Genomic DNA, 15,862 nt, shown 5'->3' with positions numbered 1-15,862 from the left:
CGGTACGCCTTCGTTCGTGCAAAATAAGGTTGCAGCACTCGTGTATGGTTTGCCTCCTCGCTTCCTTCACGAGGTTGTTCTATGTAGTTATTTCTGTTAGTTTTAAAATCACCTTCTAATGATTGAAAAAGAAACTTCAACCAATTTTTGCGTCTGCGCTTGTGGAGCGTATCCAGATCACATAGTTGTAGCATTTCTGTGACTGAGTTGTTCTGCTTATATCTCGAACATATAAAGCGAGCTGCAAGCCGTTGTATGCGTTCAAGTTTATTTACAAGCACTTTTTGGTGGGGACTCCAGACAATACTGGCATATTCCAGTATCGGCCGTATGAAAGTTTTCGAAGCAAAAAGTTTTACGTCCATACTAGCACCCTGCAGTTTTTTTCTTAATATGTACAATTTTACTTTCAATATACTTCCTTACAATATACACCTTTTACAATGTACAATATTCTTCCTTTAGTGATAAGGGTATCACATCACAAATTTCTAGCAAGTTAGCACGCTAGCTTTGTATTTGTGTTGTTATTTGAATTTGTTGTTTGTATTTATGTTGTTCTTTTTGTTTTGTATTTATGTTTATTGTATTTATGTTTATTGTTTATTGTATTTATGTCTATGTTTATTATTTGTTATTAATAAAGAAGTGAGATTTTGGTGGTCCACGTCAACAAACACAATCCAGTTTGGTATGTATGTACATATGAATTTAATAAACATCTTAAGCAACTGTTTCTAAGGTACGTATGCATTGTGAAATGTTTGATGTAGTTTTCGCGAATTTCGCGTTATGAACTCGTTCAATACCAGAAATATATGTAGCGCGAATATTAATATGTAAACGAGAAACACGCTAGAAGAGCGCTACTACCATTGGCGTAGCCAGGCGGGGGAGAAAGTGGGTGTTAATTGACAATTGTGGTGTGCAGGAGAATAACATCATCTAAATCGCTCGCGATCTCTCCCAAATTATCTCTCCTTTATCAGTCGTACGTCAGAATAGGCGCTGGTCTGACGCATCGGCACACCGTTGCATGTTTGTTTCAGCGTGGTCTTTTCTCAATCCCAAGGCTCGCTGGCTTAGCCGGATAAGGGAGGGGGTGGGGAGTACAACCTTTTTACGCATACATACGCACTCACGAACATAGAACATACATGTAACATATCCCCGCCCGCTGTAAATAAGCTCAATAGTTACGCCCCTCCTGTTCATCTGTGGTAGACATCTTCTAAACATTGCCTAACGCAAGGCTGCAGCAACAGGAATTGTCTGCGGTGCGTGCATAAGCAGTTCTCTTATGGTAAGTCACTGGTTTCCCAATCGAAATTGGTTAGCCGAAACAGGTGCGCCTATCACCCACACAGCATACGCACGGGTATAAATATTTCAGCGGATCCAGTGGGCTGTTTGCGACGCACGTGAGAATATTATGTGCATGCGCAAGTGTGATCCGTTGTTTCCTTTGTATGGATTTCCAGAACAAATATATTCGTGCACATGCAAATGAACTTTTGTTCAATAAAGTCAGCGTTACGGTCACTCAATTAATTGTGCCTTTCTTCGGCCACGTTGTTGTCCACAGCGGTGATGTAGCTCTTACCCTAAAGTTGCGGGCTCGAGCCTGGTCGGGGTGGTCGCGTTGTAATGAAGGCGATACGCTAGTGGCCACCATGGTGTACCTAACAAACATATTGTGGTTTTGGGACGTGGAACCCCAGCTAGTATTTATTTTTCATAGTCTGATTTGTTATCCGTGATGTCCACTTCACTCAGTACTATATTGTAACAAAAAATCCAAGTGGAAACACCGCTCAAAACCACGAGGAACAGAAAAAACAGTAACGAAAGCAAAAATTCACGACGATAGGGGATTGGATGGGTTTGTGCCGTGGAGGAATGGTTTGTCCGGTGTTCTCTTGTTCCCAGTGTAACTTCGGTTCAACGAACTGAAAAACAACTTCTTCTGCTTGCCTCCTCTTTACTTGATTGGTTCATCCAGGTTTAGTTTGAACAAAAAGTCAATTTGAGCCACAAAGTACCATGGTTGAGCTTTGTAAACATGGCAACAAAAAGCGCTGCCAAGCGCTGCTGCTCACCCCCCACCCTAAACAGCATATTTCACCGTTTCAAATGAGGCGCGCATGCTTAAACGCGCTTGTCGCGCTGCTAGCGCCACCCCATAGACGTTCTGCGTACCTACTGATTTCTCGGTATGGCTCTCGTGATTGCCGCGCACTGAAAAACTTGGAGGTTATGTGCTCAGCGCTGCCGGCATCGCAGACCGCGAAAATATAAGTTTTATAAAAAGAGATTTGTTCGGGCTAGACTAAAAACGGGAATGAAACAATCGATCGGTTAACCTGTGTCTGACAGAAGTAAGCTGCCGTCTGCTTGCAAAAGGTGTAAGCTGTTTGCAGAAGCCGTGCCCACTCTGAGATATCTTCAAGTTATCAGAATCTTGTTGCTCAAATGGATTTTTCTGGCGAACGCACTGAAGGGCAAAACAGCACGGTAATGTGACCTTATTTGTCTACAATAACGCAGTTGTATGTGCTTACTCATGATGGTTGTTAACTGTCTCCACGCAGCCCCTGCTGCTTCAAATGGAGCAAACGCTGACGGCATCACCTGAAGACTACGGGAGCGAAGGTTTCTGTCCGCGTACGTCACCGCGTGTTAATACGGCGTGCGTCGCATGCGAATACATTTAAAATATAATGCCGCCGAACACACGTTTTGCCGTTTACAGGCGAAGATGCGCGCCCGGGAGAAGCTGGAAGCTTTAGCGCCTGTGAATTCTTGTTGGAGAGACCGGATGAAGGTATGCCATACAACAATATATGAATGACACTGCTACCTCTGAGAGTACAATAGAGTGTAACATTACATGCTGCTAACACACTCATCCGTAATAATATATGCTGCGTGTTAAGAAAGCATCAGGCAAATAATAATATAATACGTATTATAAATATAGGCATAACTTAATATCGTGGTTAGACAAGGACGTATTCATTCATTTGTTTATTCATTTATTGAAGGTACACTATAAAACCGCAAATGCTTTCCGTTGACACACGCCCGGCGAATAACCCTTTGTCATAATTTGCCAATCTCATAAGGGTGTACGTTAAACATCGGCATGTCGTTTCAACCCCGTTTATGGAGTGTGGCAGCTTGGGCTAGTTGGTATGACAAGTCGATATTTATAGCGCGAGAACAGAACGACGACACAGAGACAAGAAGTTCTTCGTGTCCTTCTTATCGTCCGTTTATGGAGTAAGTATACCGGTGATCTGCAGTTTAGATCACTTGCAAGGTTAGATACCCATTGCAAGTTTAGATTACCTACACAATGAAATTTTTAGGGTGCTGTTTCGGGAGTATTACGGAGACACTTCTTGTTTCCATCGGGTACTTATTAGGCATATTAGCTGGACATTTTTAAGTGTTATAACGTACTTAGGCTGACTTTCTCTTAGCTACTCTCGAGGGACAGGGGGATTGCGCGTCGCCCTCTGTTCTTAATTTCGTTTTACAACTCGCAATCCTGATAAGGCGCCCCTGGAAATTGCACGTTATGGGGCACGGAGATCGCTAAAGATTTCCGTATGAACAAAACAATTGTTTTAGTGAGCTCGAATGATTCTCCGATTCACCCTTTACCAGTAATTTTTCATGCATGGAGTCACGACTTGTACGTAAGGCGAACTTGCAATACTTGTTATATACGTGCCTGTAATGCGTTGCTGTAATATTTGTAGGCGTTTGCACGAGAAGGGAAGGGGGCAAAGCCTGTCCCATACATTTAACCTAGTGGGGAGGGGGCAGGGGGGGGGGGCGACGATTATCAACTACTTCTTGCGCTCCCAGTCAGGTAGCCAGGGTTGGCACTCCAGGCCTCGGCCCCAACCCGAATTCTTTTTCCCCATGCATACATAGCGCAAAATGACCATTTGCCATTGGCGTGCTCGGCAGTGTGGCGTACCAACTCTTTCGCTAGTGAAGGGGCAAACTTACATCCACCTCGCCCATCAGCGGGCATATATAAATATATATAAGAGCCTACAAGAAAAACTACCACAGCGGAAATGTTGGCAAAATTTCTCTATGTTGTAACATAGTCTCGTAACAATTCCATTCTCCCGTAAGAACATAATTGAGCGATTACTGTTGTGATGGAAAACTACGCCCTACTTTTGGTTTTCCCAGTGTGACCACTGTCAAAAGGGAGGGAAGACTCAGCCCCCAAATTTTCTCAATGGGGGGGGGGGGGGGGTCGCGTTAATCTTGCCTCCCGGCTGATATGGGTGCTCGCCCCCCCCCCCCCCCTTTAGACCAAAAAATAGCCTTCCCCCCAAAAAATAAAGAAAAAGATTGTGCACACAATCCTGCCCCTCCCCCATTAAGTTGAACCTAACGCATGCCTATGTGTATCTTATGTAACTTAAGTTTGGTGGCATCTTAATTTGTGTGCACGTCTCGCACAGGTGATGCAGTTAATCACGATCCCGAAGAGGAAGCGGACGGTTACCGTGGGGATGCATCACTCGAGATGGCAATCGAACGTAAGCGGCACACATTTGTGACATCACTTCGTGCTATGCAGTGCGTTAATGCCGACGCCTAGAATTTCATGCCGCTAAATGTAGCTGCTCAAAAGTACTCAGAAGTCCTGAAACAATTTTTCAACAATGTGCGAAAACATTGTCGATATTCCTTGAACACGTGAACCAAATATTGTACAGCATGTAGGAAGAATTACACAATCAAAAATACCCGAAAAATACTCGCGTATACCACGCCCGCCCTCGGAGTGTGGCCACGTGCCGATAACACAAGCAGTTAGCGTATATGCTTCCTTCAGGTAGCATTCAAGCTATCTGAATCTTAGCAAAGGCATCGTGAGATTTCAGGCCACACCAGCCACCCAAAGAGAACATTCTGAAGGTTGTAACCCGCGGCAAACACCCGCTTAGCGTCGGGTATAGACAGGGCTTGACTGCAGTTTATCCCGGCCGCCTGGATCAGGCGACTGTGAGTTCATTATGCAGATCATGCCCTACACTTACTGGGATGCCATAATTGCAAGCATTCATGCCATAGAGGAAGGAAAAACTCTTGCCATGGCTACAGTGTTCTAGCTAGTACACTCTACCATGGCTACAGTGTTCAAGTTCTAGAACACTGTACCATGGCCCATGGAAGAAGGAAAAAAGGAGTTTTTCTTTCCTCCTTGATTCATGTCCTCACGAGTTATGCTCTAGCGGATTTCCTGAGAAACGTCATTCCGGAAATGACGTCAACTTGGCGTACTCACGTACACGCGTACTCGTGTGGTCGATCACGGGCTTTCTAATCCGAACGGCAGCGCTAGCTCTTTTCGACGCGCGTCAACACGCGATCTGGCTTGCTCGGCTGAGGCTGACGCTAAGCAGCGCCTTCTGACGTGTTCCCACGCGTTCATGACGTGTCCCCCCCCCCCCCTCCAGATGCACCGATCTGCAATAAGGTCTGCATACACCCTTGAAAACCCGTTTTGAAAATGAGAGCATGTTGTTCGGCCAGTGATGCATCGCAGAGCAGTTGGGTGAGAAGGTGCATGTATGCACAAAGGTACATGGGAGAATAGATTATAATAGTGGTCAGTAAGCCCCGCCGCAGTGGTCTAGTGGCTAAGGTGCTCGGCTGACCCGCAGGTCGCGGGATCGAATCCTATCGGCGGCGGCTGTATTTCCGTTTGAGGCGCAAATGTTGTAGACCTGTGTGCTCAAATTTGAATGCACGTTAAAGAACCTCAGGTGGTCGAAATTTCCGGAGCCCTCCACTACGGCGTCTCTCATAATCATATAGTGGTTTTGAGACGTTAAACCCCAGATATATATATCTATTAGTCGTCAGTAAGAGGAATTTACGTTCATTTCGTCCACTCACTGGAGCATGGTGAAGTTTCGAGATTGCAGGGACCATACATTGGAAAAAGCGAGCATACTTGACAGAGGTCGATCTGGCTGGGTAAAATTGTACGTATAAACAGACTCTCCAGCCACCTTTAGTCTATAGTTTTTAATAATAAAATTTAAAACTGGGTCTGCATATTGACACCTATTTAGTCTCTTCTTCAACCGGTGACTCATTTGGGATGGGTCTCAAAACATCGGGCCAATTTTACTTTTAAATTAGTAGCGGCTGGATAGTCTATATATTGGTATGGGACAAAGTGGTTCAAGTTAGGAAGAGGACAGGATTTTCGGTTGTCCACAAGGCAACAGTGTCTCAGATAATTAGGTCAAGGAATAAATAAAAAGAAAAGAAAAATAAAGCAGTTCTAAACCAATGTGTGGAGTGGACAACCGAATATCTACAGCCAACAATGAGCAACCGTGCTGAAGACCAAACATATTGCTCCACTACTTATCATCGTGGCATAATGTCGTAGTGTCATGTATCAACTTAGCCAAAGACAACTATTTCAACCCAAATGTAGTACATAACTGCATACTTTCATGGAATTAGCACTTGCTTTTGAAAACTACTCATGCGACACACACAGACGGCAAATATGAACTTGAATCTCAAGTGAGATGTTTTCATTTTGCAGAACTTCATGCTGACCTCTTTCCTACCTGCTTTACATAAAACTTTCATGTTCTTTTCCTAAACTCTTCCTGTTTTCAGACTTGGTTCAGGTAAAGACAAAGTTTGGTGTAACAATGTTTACTGGTACACGTTGCCAGAATGGGGAATCAGATAGAGCTGCTACGGCAGCAGCTTATAATTCCTCTCCTTGCAAATGTTTCACATTATTCTTTTTCTACCTGTTTCCTTGTAAACACTACTATTGCATGTATGAACACTGGGCAAGCTTTAGAGGAGAAAAGCACGCTCAATGAACTTAAACGTCATGCAGGATGTATCGAATATCTGCATATAATTTTCCATTGCAGGTCTTGGCTCTGCGGCGCAAAGAAGAGTTGAAGAAGTGGGCGACAACTGGCGTAAAATTCTTCAGAAGAGTGAAGAAAGCCTTCAGCGTTTATTGAAATTACGGGATGAAGTTCTGAAGCATGAACAAGAGCAATTGCAGAAGTTTGAGCGTGCCAAAGCCATTATCCTTAGTGTTTTTGAAAATTGCACACAGGAGTAGTTGGGGGCTAATGGCGGCACCCTAGTTTTTGAATATCACCAATTTATGAAAACTTTCTATAACAGTGAGGGCCAGTACGGATTAACAAAATTCCAAAATTTACTTTCTTTTGATCACACATCAAGCCCCTATATGTGCAATTTGTTCAGGCAAAAATGCACTTTTACTACCTTGAATACATTTAAGTAAATAAAAAAGTTATAGTTCCACATTTCTTGGCAACGTTATCACTATGGGTGAAATGATTACATTTTCTGTCTTGCTATCTCAAACCAAACGTGTAATTTATTAACACGTTAGGACAAATGACGTCATTCCACATAAAACCAGTTCTTGTCCCACTGTGCAAGCATGTGACAGCCAGGTATGGTTACGTCTAACATCTGAAACATCGATAACCTATTTTACAACCACTGCCTCTACATGTCACAATGAAAAACAAAAGCAGCCAATGATGTGCAGGCACTACCTAAACTTTTTTTTTTCTGGACTACTATTTTGTGCTGCTTAACTATAGACATTTGCCGACTCAAATTTCGATAATCAGTTGATGACGGGCGTGCGCATCTTTTACAAACAGTTATTTGTTTACTTCCGCGGACGTAACGAGACTGTTATTAGCGTACACTCGCCCCGCCCTTTTTAACGGCCGTTAACTGCGAATTTTCAGGCGCAATTACCGCACGTCACCGGAAAATGATGGGTGTCGCTGTACACCACTCTGTTTTTTTTTTTGTCAAAACCACAATGCACATTTACTAAATGTGTCGGCTGTATTTGGAAGACGTAATTGCCGTAAGCCACGTACATTAATCAAAATTTCAGTGTTCGCAATGAAGGTGCAAATGTACTTTAGTGATGCCTGAGTCACTGCAGACGGGTTAACAGGGCTTACTATGTCGCAAAAATAAATCTGCTCACTGCAAAACACACACACACACACACACACACACACACACACATATATATATATATATATATATATATATATATATATATATATATATATATATATATATATATATATATATATATATATATATATGCGGAAGCTTTGGTGTAATAGGTAAATACGTTGAAGGACTGCACAGCCAGCGCGTGTGCGCCATCGGCATGAACGGAATCGGGAAGGCCATGATGCAATCCTGATTTCCTCGGGGGGGGGGGGGGGGGGGTAGAATATCAGCTATCGGCTTCCGATATAATCAATGTTCAGACCCCATGTCATGGCATTGACACTTAAATTCACATAATGCCCTTTATAAGTCCTACCGGGTATTATAGCCGGACACTTTTTTGCGTGGCGCGAGTCACGTATTTATACATCTGTGGGCGTGGCGAGTTCAGCTCAGCTGTTCGCTTGCACAAACACATCATTGTTGTCACCGATTCTGCAGTATGTCACAGCTCTGTACTGTACAAGTGCAGTACAGACCTGTTTCTTCTTTTCTTTCCTTTGCTAGATCAGAGACCTCAAGAACACTCAACTAAGCAGTTTTATCTTCCAGCACAGCCGATGCTGTGGCTGTTGTGACTGGCGCCCGAGCTGAAGAGGGAGCGGTTGAAACGCTACGTTCATCACGAAGGAAGAAAAAAAGCTAGGACAGAGCACTGGTTCCCGCAGCCAGCATTCGCAGTCTAGGTTTTTTGGACCCACCGCATGACCTCTGATCGAGGTGCATCGTATTGGCAGAATATGTGAGAGTCTGTGAAGGCGTAGCTTATTAGCCCAATTAGTACAGCCATAACTACAACCATAATCATACTAATATAATTATAACCGGAATTCCCGATAGCAAGGAAAAAACTGTTTATTTACATCAGCTCCACGGGTGCATGATTTGTCGTTTCTAATTTGTGATCTCTGTTACGGTTGCAGGCAAACTTGCCAACACAACCTATTCTACTCAGAAAAGAGTTTTAAAATACGGGACGAAAAGGAAACGCACATATCACACTACCCTGTGTTCGGTGAGACAGTGATCGGCGAATTTCTTTTCCGAAGGTTTCAGGTTCGGTCCGGCCGGCAGAAATTCATCCTTTCGTCTCCTATATAGCTAGACTTTCTCCAAGTCAATATCACAACTACTACAACACTCTTAAAACAGCGCAGTTAATGACCCTGATACCTTCCTCGGCTTCACTACCTACTGGCTTTCGTTAAGGTCGCGTCAAACAAACAAAAATACGAGCCCTCAAAATTAAAAATTTTGTACGTGCTCCTGTTTTTGTTATGAGTAATTCTCCTAAATATTGTAAGGCATCGAGCTTGTATCAATGAGAGTGCAATTTATAGGTACCAATATTATGTAACGATGACACCAGATGACTATAATTACAACATGTTACCCATTCAGACCTAAGCTGATGTTGAAGCTTTGACCTAACATAACACCATTATTTTTTGTTTTATTTCTTTGAAATAATTCCAGCCAAAACTTTGACTCAAACAAAATGGGTTTCATGGGCAATGATAATGTGTGGTTACGAAAAATCGGCAGATCCCACGTACAGTGGGAATAGATGTTATGCGAAGCACGAATGGGAAATGTCGATATGTCACTTTAGAATCAGCACAACGTCACGAGGTGGAGGCAAATGATGCCGTACATGACTTCCGTGTCATGATTGTCATGTTTGGATGTGTCGTTTACCTTCGTCATCTATTAACGTCACCTGATACCAAATTTAGTATATCTGGAGCTATCAAAACGGCTGCGAGCACGCTACGAGCGTGGTATGTTGTCATGTTCTTACATGACACGCGTGTCAAAATTATCATGTTTGCACAAGTCATATATCTCTCGATCTACTGACGTCACGTAATGGTATATTTGGAGCTAGCAAAACAGCCACGAGCGCATAATGAAGGGCCCAATATACTCCAATGTTGCGTTGACGCGCGCGCACGCTGGGCACAGCGACGCTACGTTAGCAAAACACGAGCACTCTGTGGTCTGACGCCAGGCGAGACCTGCGTCCGTCAGCGCGGCATATCTTTCTCTATGGGCGTGGCCCGACGGCAACTGGCGTGAAATGCGACATGCTGCATTTCACGCCGATGCATTACCCAGACAACACTGTGTCTCCTTCTTTCCGTGACGGAGGGACGCCGGACGCGCTAAAACGCGCATGCGTCAAAGCAACGCAGCGTGCGTCTGCGAGTATATGGCATGACCGGTGCCTGGCGTGGCAACGACGGCGTGACGCGACAAAATGAACGCTGTGAACAGGCGCACCGCGACACGTCGAAATGTATTGGCGCCTTGACTGTCGCATGTAGTCATGTTCTAACATGACACGCATCTCATTATTATCACGCGTTTACCAGTCACATACCTTCGACATTCATTGGCGTCACGTAATATCAAATTTGGCATATGTGAAGTTGGCAAAACGGCCGTGAGCACATGATCAGTGTGGGACGAAGTCATGTTGTTACATGACAAGCATGTCGTGATTATCATGTTTGGAAGTTTTCAAACCGATGCGTCCGAAACGATGGGTGAATATGAAAGCGCGCAGTGTCTTCAAACTGCCTGCAGCTTTCACGTGACAGTTTTCTATACACAGTTGCGTCTGTAAAATCGTATTGGCTTTCACCCATGAAGTTTTTTTTTTTTCCAAGACAAAGGTACCATATACACGAAAGGACGGGTGCGTTTTAACTAGCTACTTGATTTCCATAAAAAAAAAATACCTTCGAATAACAAAAACTGATCTATCAAAATGTACTAATATACGAAACATCCCTTCCCGAATCGCAGAAAAAAAAAACAATTAGTAGATCACTCGTATCTTCGCAGTCGATGTTATGCGAAGCCTGCGCATGGAAAGTGACTGTGCTGTAATTTTTTTATTGACTGTAACGTGCTGATGTGGCGCTGAAAATACATGTACAAGTGCATGAACATGAATAGCGCTGGAAAAAACGTGTGCCATCCGTTAATTGACCGCAGCGCTAGCGCCTCTAGCAGCGTAAAGATGATTCGTGCTTGTTGCGCTAGAACTGCTGTTATATTTGATAAAACTTGAGCTTTTTTAAATCCACAATCAGAGCTACGTTCAATTTTTTTTTAATAGGCCGACGCATATTAGTGGGCCATTAGTGTTTTTTTCAAATGCCTCCTTAAAATATGCAAGAAGAAAACAGTAATCTTCGACCGTCGTCTGCACCTAACCAGAATGACACAAGACGTCGCGATGGGTGCTGACCGAGTGCGACCCGTTGTCTGGCATACTTACCTGGTGTCGGGGTAACCGTGGTCAAGATGGCGGTGCCCCCAGGGAGAGGCGTGGGCATTGCACTGCGCTCGTGCTGACCCCTGCCACTACCCCAAACTGGGGCAGATGGGGCATGTAATTTTTGGTAGTGGGGGACTGCGTTCGCGCTCTCCCCCTATTTTACAATCCAAAGGAAGATCTATACGCCTGCTGAAACACTTGCGCGGCGGAGGATAGTGCAAGCTACTGAGAACCGGGTTCTCTGTTATGGTTTCCGATGTGTCGTTTTCTTGCGTTAAGCGAGAGTTGTTCAAAGCCCTTAAAATATACCTGCCCAAGGCTGCATCTGAAGAGAAAATTGCGATATTCGAAGTTTTTGCGCTATCTCTATTCGTATTATGTCTTCACATTGTGGGTGAAGAAGATGAAGAAATATGCCTGAGGTAGGTAAGAGACTTTCTTGATCCTCGGAAGAATCATTTGAGGGCAGGTGGGGCAGGGAAAGTGGAAGCAGGATGACGACGGGCCCTCGGGCCGCTCTAGATGACCGCACGTTGCTGTGCTTCGGCGACCCTTCTGACCCAGCTAACTATCCCGAGCTGTATTCCCGGTTGCGAGCTGCGAAGAGCGCCTTACATCGCTCCTGCTGGGCGCAAAATTAGGTAAAGTAATGTGAAATCGTGATAGCTGGCGATTCACCTAAAGTGAAGGCAGGTAGGTGGAGCCTGGTTCCGAGTGTTCGGGCTTCACCTAAAGTGAAGGCAGGTAGGTGGAGCCTGGTTCCGAGTGTTCGGGCTTTGGTGTCAGCAGCAGTGTTCTGACGAGAACACGCAAACGTAAGCGGCCAGATAGATAGATAGATACCCTTAAAGTCGCCAAAGTTCGCAAAGAAATGCTGCAAATTTTATATAAAGTACCTATAATGCTGTCTTGGTTGTCCTTGACTTTAACATATTTTTTCTTTTTAATCGTGATAATACACAAACAAGCTCAATTTCACAAGCTTTCTCGAATTGCACTAGGAGGTGGAGGAGGTAAGTTTATTTACAGAAAGGCTGAGAGGTTGGCCTGAGCGATAGCTTGCTCTCGCCTGCTACTCTACACTGGGGGAAGGGAAAGGGGAAAAGAAAGATTAATGGATGACGATGGTGGGATATAGAGGTGAGTATGTAGTGTTCTTTCTAGCTGAGACACATCTTATAGCCGCGCACATAGTCCAGTTGTTTCTAAAAAGGTAATAACTGCTCTTGTGACCGCAGTTGCACTGTTGGTGTCTGGCCAAGGGCCCAACATGGTCTCATCAGTTAATGACCTACTGCGATATAGTTCAGTAGAAGAAATCAGTGTTTGTCGTTCACGTGCGTATGCTGGGCAGACACAAAATATGTGCTCAAGTGTTTCTGGCACATCACAGTGTTCACAATTAGGACCGGTGTCACTGCGACCGATGATATGTGTGTAACGTCTGGTGTACGCTACACCAAGACGAATGCGGTGGATCATGCTTGTGAGTTGCCGTTTCAATTTAGGAGGCATGCGGAACCTCATTTCCGGGTCCCATTTGTGAAGTCGCTGGTGTCGCCGTTCCGGTTTGGTCCAGTGCTGAAGTGTGTAGCTGCGCATCATGCAGCGAAGCAGGGCGTTCGTGTCAGCTCGTGAAAACGCAATGCGTACTTCGGGGGCACTGCTTAAGGCATTTTTAGCTTCAGCGTCTGCCTCTTCGTTTCCCATCACGCCGCAATGAGCGGGAATCCACTGGAAAGTTATAAGATGGCCATTTGTTGAAGCAACCTGAATAAGTTCTGTGATTTCTATTCCGTCTGTGATTCTATTCCGAGTTCCGTCGCGCCGGCGACCAGCCGGCGTGACGGAACGCCCCTGCCTGGGAGCACTTGCCACGCTGGAATCCCTTGACCGGTCCTCTTCGGCCAGCTGTTGCTGAGACTTTTTGACGCGCTTTCGGCGCCGTCGTCTTCTCCGTCACCAGTGCTCGCCGAAATGTGCCCTTTGCGGAGGCCCACATCCGACGGCGGACAGAACGTGCAAAGAACGCTTTCAAGTATACTACGAGGCTGAGCACAAATATATTTGTTATCTGCGAAAGGCAGTACAAAAGCGGGCCATGCAGCTTTAGTGCCATTTTGAGTCTCTCCGAACAAAAACGCCAAAAGGTGAAGTAATTATAATATCAAGGACAGATAAAGCTTGCGCTTATGGGCCACCTTGGACAAAATCGCGCGAACACGCTTCCAAAACAATGAACGCACGAAAAAGAACGGACTTCACACGTGCGCCAAGAACAAAACTAAAAGCGCCATGCTTGCCCCCTCCCCCCTCTTTTGATTGTACTTATCAATCATTAACTACGAAAGTGTTCAATGAGTATGCATGCCCATTATCACACCCTGTCTAGTATACACTGGATAGCCCATGCGAAATCATGCAATGCCGCTAGAACAAAGTGTGAAGATGTAACTTGAGAGAGGCGTAAGAGGTTGTTAACCCTCTGGCGTCATCTTCCGGCAGTTAGCGACAACAACGGCACAAATGCGCGGCTGACGCCGGTGGGGCCCACCTCGTCACGCCGTTACATTTTGTTTTTGCGCCCCCGCGATCCTTCATAGATCCCCTTCAGTCCGTTCGCAAAGGGCGACCACAGAAAGACGGCGATGAATCCGGACCGATACGAAACCATGCGATGAGCCCTTTAATCCTCTACAATCTTGGCGCCTCTGTGCTGGACAACTTCCCGGTTCTGACGAGCACTGTGGGCGCCAACAAAGTACAGCGAATCATTGGGTTGAGCGCGGTGCAGTGCAGCCAGCCAGCGTAGCGCACACGCTGGTAACGCGCGATGCCGTTGGGTGGGTCCTCGATCCTAACGGAGTGTTGTTGTGGACCCGGGCGCACCACACAGGCAACGGTGCACAGTAGTGCACGGGCAGGGACTACGGCTGGGCAAAGCTTTTATCGTAGCCGAGGATTTTCGCTCGAACAGTGTACTTCAACGAAGGGCAGGACAGAAAACGAAAGTTCCGCCAGCGGCGCAGTGACCGAGCGAGCTCGCAAACAGCGCGGAAGCAGCGCGGGTGTCGCCACCTCGCGGAAGCCACGGTACATACTGTCTGTATGCACAATGACGCTTCCGTGATGGCTGTGTGGCCTCAATCTCAAAGGCCATGCCGAGAACGGCGCTAACCGTGTCGCTTCCGAGAAAACTTCGCTCGGGTCCGCAGGTGCTGATCGCCGCGAACTTTGTATTTTTGTGAAGCGAGGTGAACTATTTCATTGTTTTAAAAGAAATAAGAAAAAAAATCAAAGCGCTGACTACTTTTCGTTCCAGAAGTCACCAGCGTCTGCGCGCGGAAGGACGTTCTCCATACCTGCGTCAGTCGAGGTATCAGCAGTTTCGGCGAAGAGCTTTTCGCAAGTTTTATTGCAAAATTAACATGGAATCGTCGTCCCAAGCTGACCGCAATGAATGCGTCGAGGCAGTCGAGGAGGTTGACAACAAGAAGGTAAGGTTCATGCGACCTTAAACAGTTACATGTATCCATTTTTGAGGTCCCAGCAAAGTAACTCTCTCCATGCAGACGGCGCAGGCAGAAATAAACGCGCTGCAACAAACGCCGTCCGTGTCAGCCGAAAACTACAACTCCGAACGTAAGTTACTGCGTAGTTAAATATTTATGAATGAGTGTTCCTATTATTTTGCCTTACCTTTGCAGCTGTAGAACCAGCAACACGCGAAAATATGCAGGCCAGCGGCTATGCGTTGGCGGGCGAACGTAAGTGACCCAACGTATGAACGCTAATCTGGCATTCTAAGTAAGATGAAATAGGCTATTACGTGAGTGCATTGCATTGCAGCATAATACTAGGCCCACATAATCATGCAATTTGCAAATTTTCATGAGCATGGGTCGGAAAAATTTGTGGAGCTCACTCAGCCTCGCTTATGAAAAAAAAAAAGGGCAAAGTCCACGTACCTTGGAAATTGATGTTATAAAAATCATGCGTATGGAAGGTGACTGTGTTGTAATTTGTTTGTTCATTGAGCGAAACGTCATGAAGGGGCGCTAAATATTTGTACAACTGTAGACACAGGCACACATAACGATGCCTACCGCAACATAGATTGCAACACCAGAAGTGGTAAGCTGATATGAAGCGCTGGAGTTCTTGAAGTTATGAAGTAAGCCGGACTCACTCAGACTCACGAGAACTTAAAGAAACTGTCTAATCGGACGTTCTTCAAACCGATCTACAGCTTCCTCATTGAATTGTTCTTTTTTTTTTTGCAGAGCTGCGCTGCTTCAAAAGTTATTTAATTAAACCTACCTAATCCGGTAATTAGGAAGCACAAAAAAGCAGTTCAACGTATTCCATGCAAAAGTAGTCAACCTGTGTTTGGATGCGTCAATATGCCCCATAGCTTTAGTTTTTCGGCCATTCACAGTGTCATTGCAATGTTATGCATACTTTTAA

At 45.2% G+C, this 15,862-nt stretch overlaps 1 non-coding gene across 1 annotated transcript; it reads left to right on the top strand.

Moving 5' to 3' along the window:
- The first annotated feature begins 11,387 nt into the window (after positions 1-11,387).
- On the top strand, positions 11,388-11,551 carry LOC119178814 (U1 spliceosomal RNA). Its single transcript, XR_005110783.2, has one exon. It is a non-coding gene; the product is annotated as a U1 spliceosomal RNA (small nuclear RNA).
- The last annotated feature ends 4,311 nt before the right edge of the window (positions 11,552-15,862 follow it).

This window comes from Rhipicephalus microplus, chromosome 1, assembly GCF_043290135.1.
Source record: "Rhipicephalus microplus isolate Deutch F79 chromosome 1, USDA_Rmic, whole genome shotgun sequence".
In the NCBI taxonomy this organism is placed as follows: domain Eukaryota; kingdom Metazoa; phylum Arthropoda; class Arachnida; order Ixodida; family Ixodidae; genus Rhipicephalus; species Rhipicephalus microplus.
This window is presented reverse-complemented; position numbering and strand designations above follow the sequence as displayed.